We start from the raw sequence: 16,544 nt of genomic DNA, 5'->3' as shown, positions 1-16,544 counted from the left end.
ATTAACAATATTAATATATTAACCCCTTAACGACAATCCCCGTACATGTACGGGGTTGCCGTGCAACGGGTTAACGACAATGCCCGTACATGTACGGGCTGCCGTTAAATAGCTGCAGCGCCGCGTTTTCGCCGCGATCGGCGGCTTTGCAGCATCCACGGAAGCCTCACAAGTGAGGCTGACCGTGGATCCGGGGAGGGCAGCCCTCGGCAGCCCTCCCCGGAAGAAAAATGGCCGCCGCCGCACCGATCATCAAAGATCGCGGCGGCGCCCGGCTAAAACTGCTTAGGAAGCGATATGAATCGCTTCCTAAGCATAAATGGTGTTACTGACATGCCTCGATATCGAGGCATGTCAGCAACACTACCCCCCGACCCCCGATCGCCTTGTGATTGCTCCGAAGAGCAACCACAAGTGCCATCCTGTGAATGACGTTGCCGTCATTCACAGGATGGCATTAACAATAGAAATGAGTTCATAGAGGGTCTATCCAGACCCTCTTGAGAACTCTCGAGCTCCTCCTGCAGGTTGAATGCAGGTACTGCATCCAACCATGCAAGGTCAATGGAGCCCAGCTCACTAGTGAGAGTGACTAGTAAAAAAAAAAAAAAAAAAAAAAAAAAAAAAAAAATTTAAAAAATGTTTCAAAAAAATGTCAAAAATATGGTAACATGTAAAAATCCCCACTGTCACCAAAAAAAAAAAAAAATTTTTAATAAGCAAGTCCTAAAATTTTTACAAAATATGTCCTAATATCTTTACAAAAATTCCATTATGGAAAGAGTTAAAATATTGGCATTACAAATGCCCATAGGGTGTCTAGTATTAAAAAATATATGATTTGATGGGGTAAATTGAATTGGCCGGGTTCAAAGATGTCCCAAATATGGGACATGGGGCAGATGTCTAAATGGCAAAAAAATACACACCTCACAAAGGCGGCCTTTTACCTCCCAAATAACCCTACAAACCCATGCATGTGGGGTATCGCTGCGCTCAGGAGATGTTACTGAACACATATTGGGGTGTTGTGTGACACGGACATACACCAGGAGCGATAAATTTATACAACATGTGTGAAAAAAATACAAAAAGAATTACTACCATAAAGTTTCACAAAGGGTAGTGGTAAAATTAGTGCATTGAAAGGGTTAAAATACCAGCATTTCAAATACCTTGGGGTGTCTAGTTTTTAAAAATATATGATTTGATGGGGTAAATTTCATTGGCCGGCTTCAAAGATACCTGAAATGGCACATGGGGGGAAGAATTACCAGATTTGGAAAAAAAGGTTTTGAAATGGCAAAACGCTACCTGTACTTATTGCCCCATAACGTGCAGAAAAAAGCAAAAAAACATAAAAACATTGGGTATTTCTAAACTCAGGACAAATAGTAGAATCTATTTAGCAGGTTTTTTCATTCGTTTTTGCAGATGAGTAAAAGTTTTCTGTTTAAAAAGTGAGAAAAAGTAATTTTTTAACAAAAAATCCCCATATTTTATCATTTTTTTATAGTAAATTAGATGATATGATAAAATTAATGGTATCTAAAGAAAGCCCTGTTTGTCCTGAAAAAAACAATATATAATATGTGTGGGAGCATGAAATGAGAGAGAAGAAAATCACAGCTAAACAGGAACACCGAAAAATGTTAAAATAGCCATTGTCCCACAATATACTACGAGTAATAACCCCTATTGTCCTTAAGGGGTTAATATTTATTTAATGAATGTTTACACTGAAATATGCCTGAATGTCTGGTCCACCTCAACCATTTGCTTTTAAACCCCTACCTCTTCCTAGATTGTAAGATAATTTAAGCAGGTCCCTCCTCACCTTCTGTTCCTGTAAGTCCAAATTGTTACGTAATATACCACTCATTCTGTTTATACATTTTACAGCATTGTGGAATATATATATATATATATATATATATATATATATATATATATATATATATATATATGTAGGCCTATGGGAGTGTAGTAGAAAGAAGATATTTGGGACCCAGAATCCCCGATAGCCTGTACTTCTTCACCTGGCATAATTAGCAGCTGATGAGGCTTTAACTAGGCCAGTCTTCTACTCCCTGCTGATTGTCCCCCCCATGGTTATCGCCACCTAATAAAGACCTTTCATGTATGGATTTTGGTGGAGTTATTTGGATTGTGTTCAGTTTGGCGGTCTCGTTCTCCGCAGCGTTGGATCGTTTTCTCTGCATCTTCATTTTGTTTAGCTAGCAGACCTCAGAAGAGACAGGCAGAATGGAAGCTGGGCTGCTGGGAGAAGGACAATGCAGAGTGAGAAAGTGCTAAAGGTTGGTGAAAACCAATGTTTATTGCGCTGGGTTTGTTTGTTTATTACCCTGGATTAGAAAGGGAAGTATTTATGTTTAGTAAGTGATCAAACTGAGCTACACTTTTGTTTGAAGATTTTCTTTTCTGTATTTGCCTGGATTTATGATCAAACTGATTGCTGTTTGGGATCTGCACATTTGAAATAAACCCATACCTTTTCTTTTTCATAAGAGACTGTTGTACCTAATACCCTAGAGGACTGTGCTTTCTGCCCATGGAAGGAGCAGCTCCCTTTGCTCTTCTGGGAAGGTTTTCCACAAGATTTTGGGGTGTTTCTGTGGGAATTTTAACCCATTCATCCAGTAGAGCATTTGTGAGAAGGCCTGCTTGCAGTCTGAGCCCTGACCTCAACCCCATTGAACACCTTTGAGATGAAATGGAATGGAGATTGTAAGACAGGCCTTCTTATCCAACATCAGTGCCTGACTTCACAAACACTCTATTGGATGAATGAGTAAAAATTCCCACAGGAGCCTTTTCAGAAGAGTGGAAACTGTTATAACTCCAAAGGGGACACCAACTACATATTAATATCTATGTATTTAGAATGTGATGTCATAAAAGTCCTTATTGGTGTAATGGCGAGGTGTCCCAATATATTTGTCCACTTAGTGGACATAAATAAATATACAATTTATAAATAAAATATGCCTAATGCTTACATCAAGTAGCCATTGAAATGGGCATCTACGTAAAATTAATGCCAGTCAACGCGAGACTAGGAAACTTCAATGGCATCTGGAACATCATGCCAGCATCCCATGTATCAGACACAGGGAGCGTCCTTTTGACAGATATGCTCTTGACTTTTATTAACTTAAAGTGGTTTGTTTTTGTCTGCAAAATTGGTGACAGTCAAGTTCACACTTGGAAGACGGAATGTTCTGGAAGTCAGCCATTTCAATATCTCAAAAGGGTACAAAGCTTTCAGGGGGCCCCAGTGCTTCATGCTACTCGGCAGTAGTTTCAGTAAAACATTTTCAAACCTTGTGTGCAAATTTACATTTGCTTTTTCAACGTAGTTTTGGGAATCTAAATGGAAATTACAAATTGCTTCCTTTTTTTTAAATTTGTTCTTCCTGTTCAAGTCCTCAGCCTTGACTATACTCAGACAAGAATCACCTTGCCATCGAATTGTAATTACATTTCAATCATGTTAGGGAAGGTTACTTTTCTCCAAGGTTCACTAGTAAAAACAGTACATTCTGCATTGCAACAGAACTGCACACACTGTTATATCTTTTTGGCGCATTTTAAAACTTTTGATGCGTTACAAACTCCTTGTAGCTGAAAAGTGGATTAGTACAGTGAACAGTGTTGGGAAATTTAAACAATTTTCTATGAAAATATATATCTAAATTTGTCTCAAATTAGCTATGTTTCTAAATTTGGTTTCCACTTTACTTGTTCTCATTGGGTTACATGCTGTCCTTTTCTACTAATAAATTTGTATGTAATGGTTTTCCCAATATTTACAATAAATATTGGAGAGTATGTATGGAAAGTTTTGGTTGCTATGGTGATAAAACCACTTTTCAAACTTTACACCACTTTCTCTAAATTACTTTGCTTCTATTTTTCAAGATTACCTAGGAAGATTTTTGCTAGCCATTTAAAATGTATTCAAATATATCTATATATCCCAACTAAACTTAACTAAGTCAACCATTAAATCAACTGGACTGGAGTAGGCAATCAGATCCAGAATGAGTGACCCAGAACAATCTATATCACCCAATACCATATTGCCCTATATCAACCCAATACCCCCAAAAAATGTAATGCAGAGCACAGAGTGATCTCCCATAATATAAAGTAATATACACTTATTTTAATTAATATTCAAATAAAGCTTTTAATAAAATCAAGTCTTAACTTCACTAACTGTCCACCAAAGAGCCACTTGTTGGAAATCAAAAGCTGGGATGACCTCCAGACTTAGTTGAATGTATGAAAGTGTATTTTGCATACAAGCAGCTGCAGGGAGACCTGCATAAAAGGTCGAACAATTTTGGAGAATGACACAATATACAGTATACAGATTGATACAATGGAAAGTTAGTATATGCCTTTAGAGGTTGTTACAATTTGTAAACATCTACTTTGTACTATAAAAGATAACTATTTGAACCTACATAACATACAATGGATGGGTTTCAACAACAATACGTATACACTCTTTGTCCTGAGGTTAACCCCAGCCCACTCTACTTCCATAAACCAGTTTCATCTGGGAAGGATGTTTCTGATAGGGGTTCCTTAGAATCTAGGCATACTGTCTCATAGGCCTCCAACTTCTTTAACCAAACGCAGGACACATTTAACCTTGTATGTCCCATCTCCCACATCCCAATATTCCACACACTTCTACTGCATATTTCTTTGTGGATTGGAGTAAAGCTTTGCTACTGAGAGACAAATCAAGACATGAGAGACTGTGCTTATTAATGAAGCACTCTAGCAGCTGAAATGGATTCCCTGGTGATTCCATGACTGATGGAGCTATAGTTGATTCGTATAGCCTCTGCCAAGGTCAAAATTATTTTAGAATTGGTAACATTATGTTAGTAGAATGTCCCTGTTACATAGCAACTATAATTCCACAAGGGGCATAATCACTGACAAGACAAACAGACCGCTACTGTGGCCTAGACATTAGTTGATTGGCCCTTGTTTTTAGCAGAACAGAAGCCCCCTTTTCAACTTACAAATACAAGTTGTTTAATGTTTAATTTTGATTTTTGGGTGTTAAGACAACATATGATGAAATCACATACATTTCATTATAGAATGCAATCATTCTAACCAACTGGAACTAGAATCTTATCCCCCCTTAAGTGTGTTGTGGAAGTTAAGATGTACAAAAGATGCCTAAGATGTATAAGACTCTGGATCTATATGAAACCTATTTTTACTTATTAACATTAATCGTACAGAAAGGAGAACAGAATCTCAATGAAAATAGCAGTAAATAAATTGTTTCATCCACACAGTACTTGTATGGTCTGTTCACTGTATCTCGTGCAGGGAAGGTCAAAAGTTTTCATTCGAGTTAAGCTTGCTCACAGCATGAGTTGTCAAGCTTACCAAATCAATGTCAATAAGAAGAGAAATGCATCTGGAAGTCTGAAAGTGCTAAAGAAAAAAATCAATCTTGCAGCGTTCTCACTGTCACTTAATTTTCAAAATCAACTTTATTAAGACTAGTAAAGATGAGCTAAAGCTAAGCAATATAAAATGTATGTCCACAGAAATACCTACCAAGTGTTTCTCTTTAGAAGGGATATTCCCTCCTCGTCCCTAAGTCCTTTTGTTCCTCCTACGGCCTCTAATGCCCTTCTGAAAATGTTTGCTGAGTATATAACGTTTTTTTACGGCCTCAAAAGTTACCATAATTTCTACAGAAACAGCAGAAACTCTGTTTACAAACTAAATTGTGTAAAAAAATATATATATATTCTTCTACTAAATGACTGTGATATGTAAATATCTATGAACAGGCCACAAATTGACATAAGACATTCTCCAGTAACATACATGGTTTACCTGTAGTAATGTAAGTTCTATTATTCTGTTTGTGATACAGTTAACATCATAAACAAATATAATATATTAAAAATTTAAGAACTCAAAGAAAGTAAAAAATAAACATCAAAGCACCACAACAACTAAAGCAAAATCCAAAAAGAACTAAATATATAAATATATATATATATATATATATATATATATATATATATATATATATATATATATATATATATATATAAAAATTGCTACTTATAATTGGTATTTTATGAATGGATGTTTGTGGAGTTCTTTTGATATTTTTGAATTACATAATACAATGAAGAATTCTTGTTCTTGTCTTCTAGGTACCATTGTAAGTTGATACCATAATCATTAAATTATCTAGAATGATTGGCCTTGGCTCCATTATAACAGAACGGTAACAATAATAATTGTTTCACAAGCAGACATATCATGTCTCAATGTATTATTAATAAAAAAAAGGGTTTTTTTTTTCTTTGTGAGATAGAGGGCTATTTGTTTTGGGAAATGAAGCATAAAACACAGAGGGAAAATCAGTTAAAATCATAATTTTTAGGGTCATAATGAGATCCTGTATGGCAGAAATAGATTAATTTACCAAAACGAAAATAATGTGTTTTGGGGAGACAAAACTATTTTGGGTAATGTCTCGTTCGTGAAGAACATAATTTAAAAAAGTAAAATAGCACATGTTTTAGGTACATCACGAACCTCATGAGTTCAATTAAAATAAAGTAATTTTTGATGTATCACAATATTTTTTTCTTCTTCCTGATTTAAAACTTTAAATTTAATAAAACGTATAACTATACCATCAACCTCAACTGTGTTTACTACACATACAAATATACTATGCGGGCTTTAAAACATCTCATTTTCTCTTGAAAATAATTCCTTGCAAAAATGACATAGTAGTAGTATGGATTGACGTTGGGGTATATAACACAAATTGTTCCATGTCTCAAACAAATATAAAGATTTTGCTTTACTTTGCAATTTTAATAGGACATGGCCCACTGGGATAGCAACATAAACAATCTAAAACCAACCTGTAAAAGATCCCTCCTGTAGGGATTTAAAGAGACAGTAATAGTAAATTAATAATAGTATTATTCAATTAATAATAATAGTAATAATAATAGTTTAGTATACAGTACAATGCCACAGAATTTGATGGCGCTCTATAAAACAATAAATAATAATAATAATAAATGTCACATAGCAAAAGCTAACTCCTATTCCTAACAGTGATTAAAAAAAATAAAAAAAAAAATTAATGACAATATAAGAGAAGCAAAATCTACTAGTCTCAGTAAGTTTGATTTCTGTCATATAAGATTTAAAAACTGCAATCCAAGTGTTCAAAAGCTGCTTGTGTCTTTTACTTCGGATAAACATAAAGAGCTGGTAATTATCTTTTCCTGAGCATTTTCTTTTTGAAAGTTTCCTGCGTCACATAATCAGGCTTGTCTTATATTCCCCCCCCAAAAAAAACAACAGCTATTTGTTCATGGAATGAATATTATTTCCACTAAGCTCTTTGATGTCAGCTGTTATGAACTAAATCAGGTCATGTTCTGTAAACAGGAATTACAGAATTCTCATAGACTGTAAATGATATCAATGTAATTTAAATATAACTGTTAACTAATAAATCACCGGTAGCCAACAATGAATCTTCTGCTATTGTGAAACTAGAACTCTCATAGGCTGATTGACCATCTCAAGTGCTGTAGCACCATGGCAGCTGGAGAGCTACCTGTTGTCTGCTCTTGCTTACAAACAACGCCTTTGGCATTTTGGAGACATATGGAACGCTCTAGAACTTGCTGAAAACTAATTCACTTCCCAATATGCTGTGTAAACTTGCTTGTCACCACTGTATTTGACAACGGATTTAACTTGACAGCTAAGTAATATATCCCATATGCTCCAAATCAGTCACCCTGAGTGCTTCAAGGGAAACACGTCTCAGTTGCTTGACTAGTGACCTTGAACGTATAGATTCTGAATAGCATTAACCACGGGCGCAGTGCTGGATTTTCTCAGGATCCATACAATTACATGTGTCCTCAAATTCTCCATCTACTTCTGGACACTTCCTAAGATACTGTTGCAGAAGAAACATGTGGGCCATCACATAGCAAGAGGGGAGAGTTTATTCTGGCAAACTATGATAGACTGATCACAAAATAAACTGAAGTTGTTTAGAGACGTACGTGTTTATCTCACCTTTCCTAGTCCCTATCCAGCCTTTGGACAATTCTTATTCTAGTGTGGCTGCTCCATCCCTAAGACCCCAGGTTTGAACCCCAAGAGTTCCAAGGTATGGTACATATAATGCAGTTCTAAAGGTTATTTATTGTCAGAAACAGAATGGGCTATATGGAGTTAGGAGGTTTCAGGTAAGCACAATTAAAGAATGGGGGTTATTAGATAAAAACAAACATTATTGATAATTAGGATTACAAACTAGCAGAGTGTTGTCAATGTGCCCTTGAAAGATTATTGTATTAAAAAGTGTAACTACATGACTGACTACCCAAAGGGGCATCTGCAAAGGGCCTTCCCAATATTTTATTTCATGTCTTCATCACATCTACACTTTGGAAATTTCTGAATGAGCTCAAAATTCTACCAACTGTGACACAAAACAGATAACAAAACAGATACACTAGGAAAACACGTTTTGGTTGGATTTACCGATTACATTGAGTCATCTTTATACAAGAAGTGATTTAGCTACATCATATTACCATACCTGGGAACTTTCTAGTGCTGGCTACTTGGAGCTCTCCCTTGGCGTACCAAGAATGTATTCTACGTACCTGAAAGTGGGAGTAAAGGAAGGAAGCGTGCCCAAAGCTATACAAATCTTAAAATAAAATCTAATGAACTAAAATTGAATTTACAATATTTTTTTTTTCTGCTCAAAACGGCATGTAATCTGATATATAGGGCTACCTCAAGCAGATGTTTGCTTGGGGCTTTGGTAAAGTTAGTTCTCATGATAATAGTAAAATGCTTTCCAAATGTTATTAAACTCAGACTTTTACAAGACAAGTAAAATATATTTTATAGAAGTAACTATTACTAACACCATGTCAGAAAACACAAATTCATAGCACTTTGATTCTCTCTTTTTTTTTTCATTCTTCCTTGCATTCCCACACATTTCCTAGAAACACATAAAACCTATTTTCCCAATTTGGTTTAGTGTTTGAAGATGTCTTTAGGTAGCATTTACCTACCATTTCCCACTCCAAACAATTTATGTAAATTACACGACATTAACAAGTGTTTTCACTTATTTGCAGATGGCAAGAAAGGAAATACACAAATATGTAGTTTTTGTGTATAGTCAGACGGCGAGACAATTATGGGAAAATGTATCCAACTCTGCTAAATAGCTGGCAATTTAACTTTCTGTTTGCTATTCTCATATAATCTGTCATGCCAAGCAAATGATTCCGCTCTTTATAATTTAGAATAGTTACTTTTACAAGGACTGCTCTTTTTCCCAAGGAACTTGGGACTCCTAAAAGGTCACAGTCTTGTGTGGTTTACTGAATAAAGCTGAAGTTTGAAAAATGTGCTCTCCAAAGTGATTATACTAGCAGGCCTGTAATGAATTTTACAGGCTCCCTTTGTTAAATTGTTCTGACAATATTCATCTCCCCATGCTTCAATCATATTAACAGAAGCTAAAGTTCACCAGTGGTAAAATACCTGAGAGCTCTCTATGATACTTCATACACCTGGCAGTGCTTATCATCTCATTGAGGTTTAGTCATGAATGAGCTATAGAAAAATGTCATCTCACCACATTAACTATGCATTATACAAGGCCAACTTAGTCTTTTTTTTCACGAGAGACTTGCTGTGGTGGCTTTTTTATAATACAAAATTATTTCTGTGATGTTTTTTTTTTCTTACTACAACTCACTGGTTAATGAATAAATTCCATTTCATTAGTCACATCAAGAGTAGATCAAAATGAGGCCTATGCAATTATGCTTTGTGACACATATTTATCTTGAGTACTAAAAGTAAGGCAAGCTTTTCTAAAAGTTCCTGTCTTGGGCCCTAGTGTCTATCTATTGACTCTTTGCCTACCCCTGACTAAAATATAAATTATATTAAAGGATAAAAGAGAGACTGTTTTGTTTTGGTGGGGTAGTTAAAGGCATGACTTGTTAGAAGGTTCCACTACTACCTTTTATGTGACTTTGTGACCTATTGATGGCTATTAATGTAATATGAGTAAGGCACAGAATAAGACCTCTCTTGTCAGACCCAAAGTGTGACACATCTTTCAGAGGTATAGCAGTGTTTTCTTCTGGCCTTGATCACAGAGGCACCAACCCTAGGTACTTTTGTTAATTCCACCCATGATAATATTAAATCCTCTTTCCTAGGGTCTCTACTGCTCAGCAATAATTTCAGGTGAGTGTACCATTGTGAAAAAAATGAGGTTTTTGCTACTTCTCTTCTTCCTCCATCTCCAGTGCTGATAGTAGGCCTGCAGGTTTAGGAGGAAAGATGTTCCCAGGGACACCACATCCTCTGCAAGCAGGGTGCTTGGTTTTGGCAACAGCCTTTATAGGCTTATCTTCTAGGTGTGGCAAGTCAGGTTTACCCATAGACATCCTTAAAAAAGTGGATAATATAAATGATCGGAGGGCTTGTGGAGTCCCCGAGGATAGGAAACCCCACAGGTGCTCTTTGTGGGGCACAGCTGGTGTCATGAAGTCTGTGAAAACTGTTTGGTACATGATACACAGACCACAGGAGATGCTGATGTCAGAGGGAACTACTGAACCACTCTCCTACAGTGGGGAAGAATGTCCTCATACATCTTATAAGAGCCAGGAGGCAGCAGGTATAGGCATGATGTGACCAAACCAGGAACCATATAACCCTAATCTTCCTTGGAATGGGGAGTAGAGACAAGGGATCACATGCACCCTATGAGCCAGAGAAGAAAATAAGGAACGAGATTTAAGATGATCTACCAGGATGGGCATGAAAAGCACAGGAGGTAAGGGAGAAAGTTCCAAAAAATTAAGGTTGTGATACCTTGCCTATGGGGATAGATAGAGCTATATCATGGTTCCAGGATAGATATGGAAATAAACTAAAAACTGGATTTGTATGTAAAATATAGAAAATAAAATGTATGGAGCATGGGTATGGTTAAGGTTGCTGTCTTGGACACCTATTCCTGGAGATATAATTTTTTATGTTCTGCTTACATGTATCATAACTGATTCCAGGCAGATGTGCAATGAGAACTGCCATTATTAATTAGTGATAATTGCATTATACAAGCTACTGAGCAGCACCCCACGTGTCCCCATTAGCATCGTGTGAAAGTTATAATTGTTGTGGAAAAGGGACTTAGGTGTCAACGCTACCTTCAGACAGCAAGTAATGGAATAGGAAGGTGTGGACTGGGCTATCACTAGGCCACGCTCTTCTGCCCCATATGGTGCACCTGAATTGTGATATCTAGGCAGGTTCCTGTGTTGCCTTTTGGTGAATCTTTAACCAAAGCCTTCAGCTCAGGAAATGCTCTAAAACATATATATATTAGGACCGTGCCCCAAAGCCTTTATAAATTCAGCACCTTAAAAATTACAAAAAAAAAAAAAAAAAGGTTTCATCAGGGTACAGTACTCACTAAATATTACCCAAAGGCATTATTTTTTAAGTAATACATTAAATATGTTTGAAAGAAAGCACAGAACAAATTGCTTAGGTGTCATGCTGATCAAAATAAAATAAAATGAGTAATATTTTAATAACTCAAAACTGTTTGAATTGCCTAATGCATTTTATACTTGCTATCAATAAAATAGTAAACATTTAATACATTATCGTTCCTCTTGCTGTGCAGTGCATCTTGATTAGGCCTAAATTACTATAATGAGCATACGGAAAATGTATTAAAAGTAATAGAGAATAATCCAATCCATATTTACAAAAAAATTCCTCTGCGCACATTTTATTACATAAACCAGGCACTTAAACATAACAGAACGCTATTAACTGCCTCCTAAATAATACTGAATGTCAATTAGGAAACATTGAAACATACCACTACAACGCTAAGTAACCAGTTTAACAGACGAAGGGATTTATTCTATAGAAAAGGGAGGTTGCAGGAGAGCTGCAGCTTCAACCACCTTATTTTACTACGCCATATGACTGGCAAAGCCCTTTGGCTTTTTCTTCAAAAAATGAATGTACAGTTAAAGGACCACTCCAGCCATCCTATGTACTTCAATGCGTATAATAGCTGGGAGATCCCTTTAAATTTACATGGTGCAGACAATTTCAATGGATGAGTTCTGTCTTATACATCTCAAGTGTATGTAAGTGTATGTAAGTTTAAAGAAAAAGAGGCAACTCACATAAAAGTGAGTTTATATTTTAAATGCCTGCATTTGTAATACATGACAATTTAGTGCCCCTGGCAAATATTATATATTAGTTAAAATCTAATATTTTTGAAAAAAATATTTTTAGAAAAGCATCGGAGATTGGGTTACAATCATGTCAAATTCAGCAAACTATGGAAGAACAGAACTTTTAAAGTGGCACTGCGGCTCGTTCTAGACGTGAGCGACCACGTATGGACAGAGAGAACTTCTGTGAAGCACCTCAACCTCTGGTTCTGCCATGAGGCTTACAGCTTTTTAGACAAAGTCATTCATATTCGTACAGTAAAAGAAAATACTGGGGAAAAGGCCGATTCATTAAAAAAAAAATCCTACAGACTGGTTCTTGACTATCCTATACCCCGATGCTGAAACACAGCATATGAACACATGTATTTAAACATAAAGTCTGGTTCTAATTAAAAAAAAAATCAATTTAACTAAAATATTGCTAACATTAGTCTTTTGAGTCAATGTGATAAAGTACGGTCAATTTTGTATACGGATACAGCTTTCCTAGTTCTATCTGCTGCGATTGGGCTTGTGTAATTGTCTTTTAGCACATCTCCAGGAAAGTCTGCTTCCTTTATCAGTGCTGCTAATAGCACCACTTCATTTAATGTCTGAGTAATTAATGGATTCTATTATTACAGTATTACTTAGGTCTGCGTTCATTTCCATTGGCAAAAAAAAGGGTATTTTATTCCCAAGCCATAGAAGTATTTTGTTGGATTATTATAATTCTACAGCAACATATTTTTATTCTCTTGTCTGAACTATAATTTCACTTTACTATAAGTGTCTTCACCGGAAAGCGATTAACCATTCTGTTCTTGGACAAAAAATATCATTATCTTGCAGCGTTTTAATAGGATGCATGTAAATAGGACTGCAAAGCTCGGCTGAATATTAATTTGCATTCATAAAAAAAAAACAGCATTGAGCTGAATAGTAAATGTATATAAGTCAATGCCTTTTGGGTGAAAATCCTCTTTATGAGACAAAGCAAAAAAAAAAATAATTATAAATATAATAATTCTGCAAAAAAGTGATTAGAAGTGTATAAAGTGGCCTTTTTATATTTGTTATCATTGAATGGATGTGGTATACACCTGGATACTGAAGGGCAAATATGTGTCCTCTTTCCTCTCTGGGCAAACCTCTATATGAAGACGCTTGTGTTACATTTTGGCAGAAGACTAAGCTAACATTTATCATAGTCTAAGAACAGGTGGCAACTGGCAACCTCTACTGCTGGTGCAGAAAATATGAAGACTGGGTTTTGTATGAATTTCATTATTGAATGTGATTGCACATAATGCTGTATCATGTATTCCTGTTTGTTCTGACCTAGTTCTCCTAAAGCAGGTTCTTTTTTTCACAATGCAACCAAATTATACATTCATTCTCAATACTAAGTGTTTGGTTTTTTTAATCAGGTAATACATATCACAATTGGCAGTTTTATATTTTTGGCTTCCAATACAGATGCTCTCTGAAAAAAACAAGCCAATATTTTTTTCAGTTATGTCATCTGGGTCTATCATTTTCTTGCATATAACAAAACTGTAGCAACAACCATTGCCTTTTTCCCTACCTCCACACATGACAATTTTACATTTGATGAAGGTCCCCCAGGCCACCTTTTATCCTCCAGTGGAAATGATTTGGGTCATGGATGGAAGGGTACAGAGCCAGGACAGTTTAGCTTGGGAAGTTTATGCTGAACTGGTTGGGTCACATAGAGCACTTTGTTGACTTAAGCAGGGCTTTGCAGAAGAGATTAATATTTCAGCTGCTTGATTTCATTATGCATGATGGACGCCTGGGTCATTGATTCTCTCTAGTATGCATTGGTAGCTTGGTCCACCATGTGGATAGATTTTTGGAAGGTCACCATACTGATTTGACTATATATTTTAGGGGACCGGCGGAGCCCTTCTTGCGTGAGACACTTGCAGGTTGGTACATTATAATTCATAGCAGATATAGGGATCAGATATGTAAGTTTCACAGATCAAATGTTCTCCAACTCATTGAACATCAAGCCTTGATAAGGGCTCTGTCCAGAGAAACACTGCTTTTCTGAGATCATGTAAATTATGTTTTCACACTACTAGGACATATCTCAGTCTAATAAGTTGACCGGAGGCAGTCAGGCTGGCCGTTTTAGCCATAAGATGAGCTAAAATCCTGTCCTCTAAGGACCTCTTAACGATTGTTGTACACAGAGCACCCTCAGCAAGTAAACTTAATTCCCAAGTATAGTTGTTTCCATCCGAAGACCTTAACATGCAAGCACGTTTCTTATGATTTTTTATTTAAAAAGTTAAATAAGTGGACATTTCATTAATGTTGTATGCAACATATATTTAATGCAACTACTAAAAATGGGGGAAAAAACAATGCAGTTTTTAGGACAAGACCCAACGTATATAATTAACAGCTTTGATCCAATTTAGCAACAATCTTCTCTTGGTTATTGTACTTTATTGTGATGTTTTGTATCGGCAGATATGAGTGTGGCTATGACATTTCCCTAAACCATAATCTATTCAAGATTGCACATAACCAGTAAATGACAACTGTCTAGCCAGGGTAATTTTCTTTAATACAGAACAATAACAATTTAATCGAGCTTGGTTTATTTTAATCCCTCCACAGAAGGATCAACAAAACATATAGATAAAGCAACCAAATATATCACAATCTCTAGATACCCGATGACTGCATTCATTTACCTGTTGGGTACTGGAAAGGAGAATTAGAGTATAATGTGTTGAATACAGTATTCAGCAGTCAATGATTGGGGAAAAAAATATTTATACATACAAATATTTCCTTTTGAAATGTTTCATTTTCAAAAACTGTTTAAACATCCACAAAATGAATAGACTCCTTAACCCCATGTGTTACGTTATTAATACCATTGGACTTAGTCATTAGTAGGTTTTAACCCCTTAATGACAAAGCCCGTACATGTACGGGCTCAAAATGCATTGTTTTCAATGGGTTTAGGGACCACCCATTGTCCTTAAGGGGTTAAAAATGTTTTTATCAGATCCAGGTTGCATATTTGTTCAAATACTTTTGGAGGTGTTCATTTGAAGTCATAGATGTTTTAGTTTGTTTGCTAAACCTATCATCGTAATGAACAAACAAAGCACAAAAAAGCTCTTCAAAATGTAACATGAGATGTATTGGTTCAGTTGCCCTTAGTTCAATTTTATATAATGTGCGGATCTATATGTAATGTATCTGTATAAAACACTATTCTGAGCCTTGGGATTATGCTGCCTACACATTGTGAATTTCATTTGGTAAAATATATTTTTCATTCCTACTTTATTAACATAATAAGCTCTGTAGACGAGGAAGGTAGAACGTGGGTGGGTGGGATCCACAGCACTGAGGACAGGAGAGCGACGGTTTGTTAAAGGCAGATCGGGGGTTTCTATAATTACTCCACTGGAGTAAGGATGACCAGTCCTCCCTATTGAATCGATTGCACCCCTGTAATGTTAATAGTACAATTGCAAGTATTGTACCCATAGTATTATTCTGTCTTTATAAATTTTGAGTATACCCATTATATTTTAATACTGTTACACCTTTATTTTTTTGCTGTTTTATTTCCTATTGTAATCTCTGTATACTAACTGTATTCATCATAATTTCTCTGTTCTGAGCTGTCACCTATTAACCATAATTTTCAACATTACCTGTCCCAAAACACTTGTTGACCAGTGTATGGGCAGGTTTGTCGCGCTCCATCAACATTACGTGGGCAGATAAATGACAACATAAGGTCTTGCATCCATGGGACAGCCATTCTCCTCTACCTTTTTGGATGTAAAGTGCCAGATTAACATTGCGAGCTATGTGTAAACAAGTACGCCTATTTACTGTAATAAACCTATACGCAGGATTAACACTATACAAGACACAAATCAAATTCTACTGAAATACAAATATGTCATCTTTCTACAAAAAGGTTTGATGTTCCAGGAGGAACACAGATTCAACCTTGGTGTTAAATACCTCATATTTTGATGACCTTGCATGTGTGGGATTTCCTACTTGCATAGCACCGCAAACATCACAACTGCCCCTATAGTACCTAGTAACTATTCATGTATCGTCTTATTCTTTACTCGGTTAGAGCCCCAACAGGCAATACTTTCCTCCGCT

General features: G+C 36.1%; 1 protein-coding gene across 1 annotated transcript in view; it reads right to left on the bottom strand.

Annotated features, from left to right (window-relative positions):
• The window catches only part of RBMS3 (RNA binding motif single stranded interacting protein 3), a 233,661-nt gene that overhangs the window by 103,647 nt on the left and 113,470 nt on the right, over nucleotides 1-16,544 (bottom strand). The window lies entirely within an intron of this gene.

Source organism: Spea bombifrons, chromosome 5, assembly GCF_027358695.1.
Source record: "Spea bombifrons isolate aSpeBom1 chromosome 5, aSpeBom1.2.pri, whole genome shotgun sequence".
Taxonomy (NCBI): domain Eukaryota; kingdom Metazoa; phylum Chordata; class Amphibia; order Anura; family Pelobatidae; genus Spea; species Spea bombifrons.
Note: the sequence above shows the minus strand (reverse complement) of the source record. Positions and strands in the feature narration are given on the sequence as shown.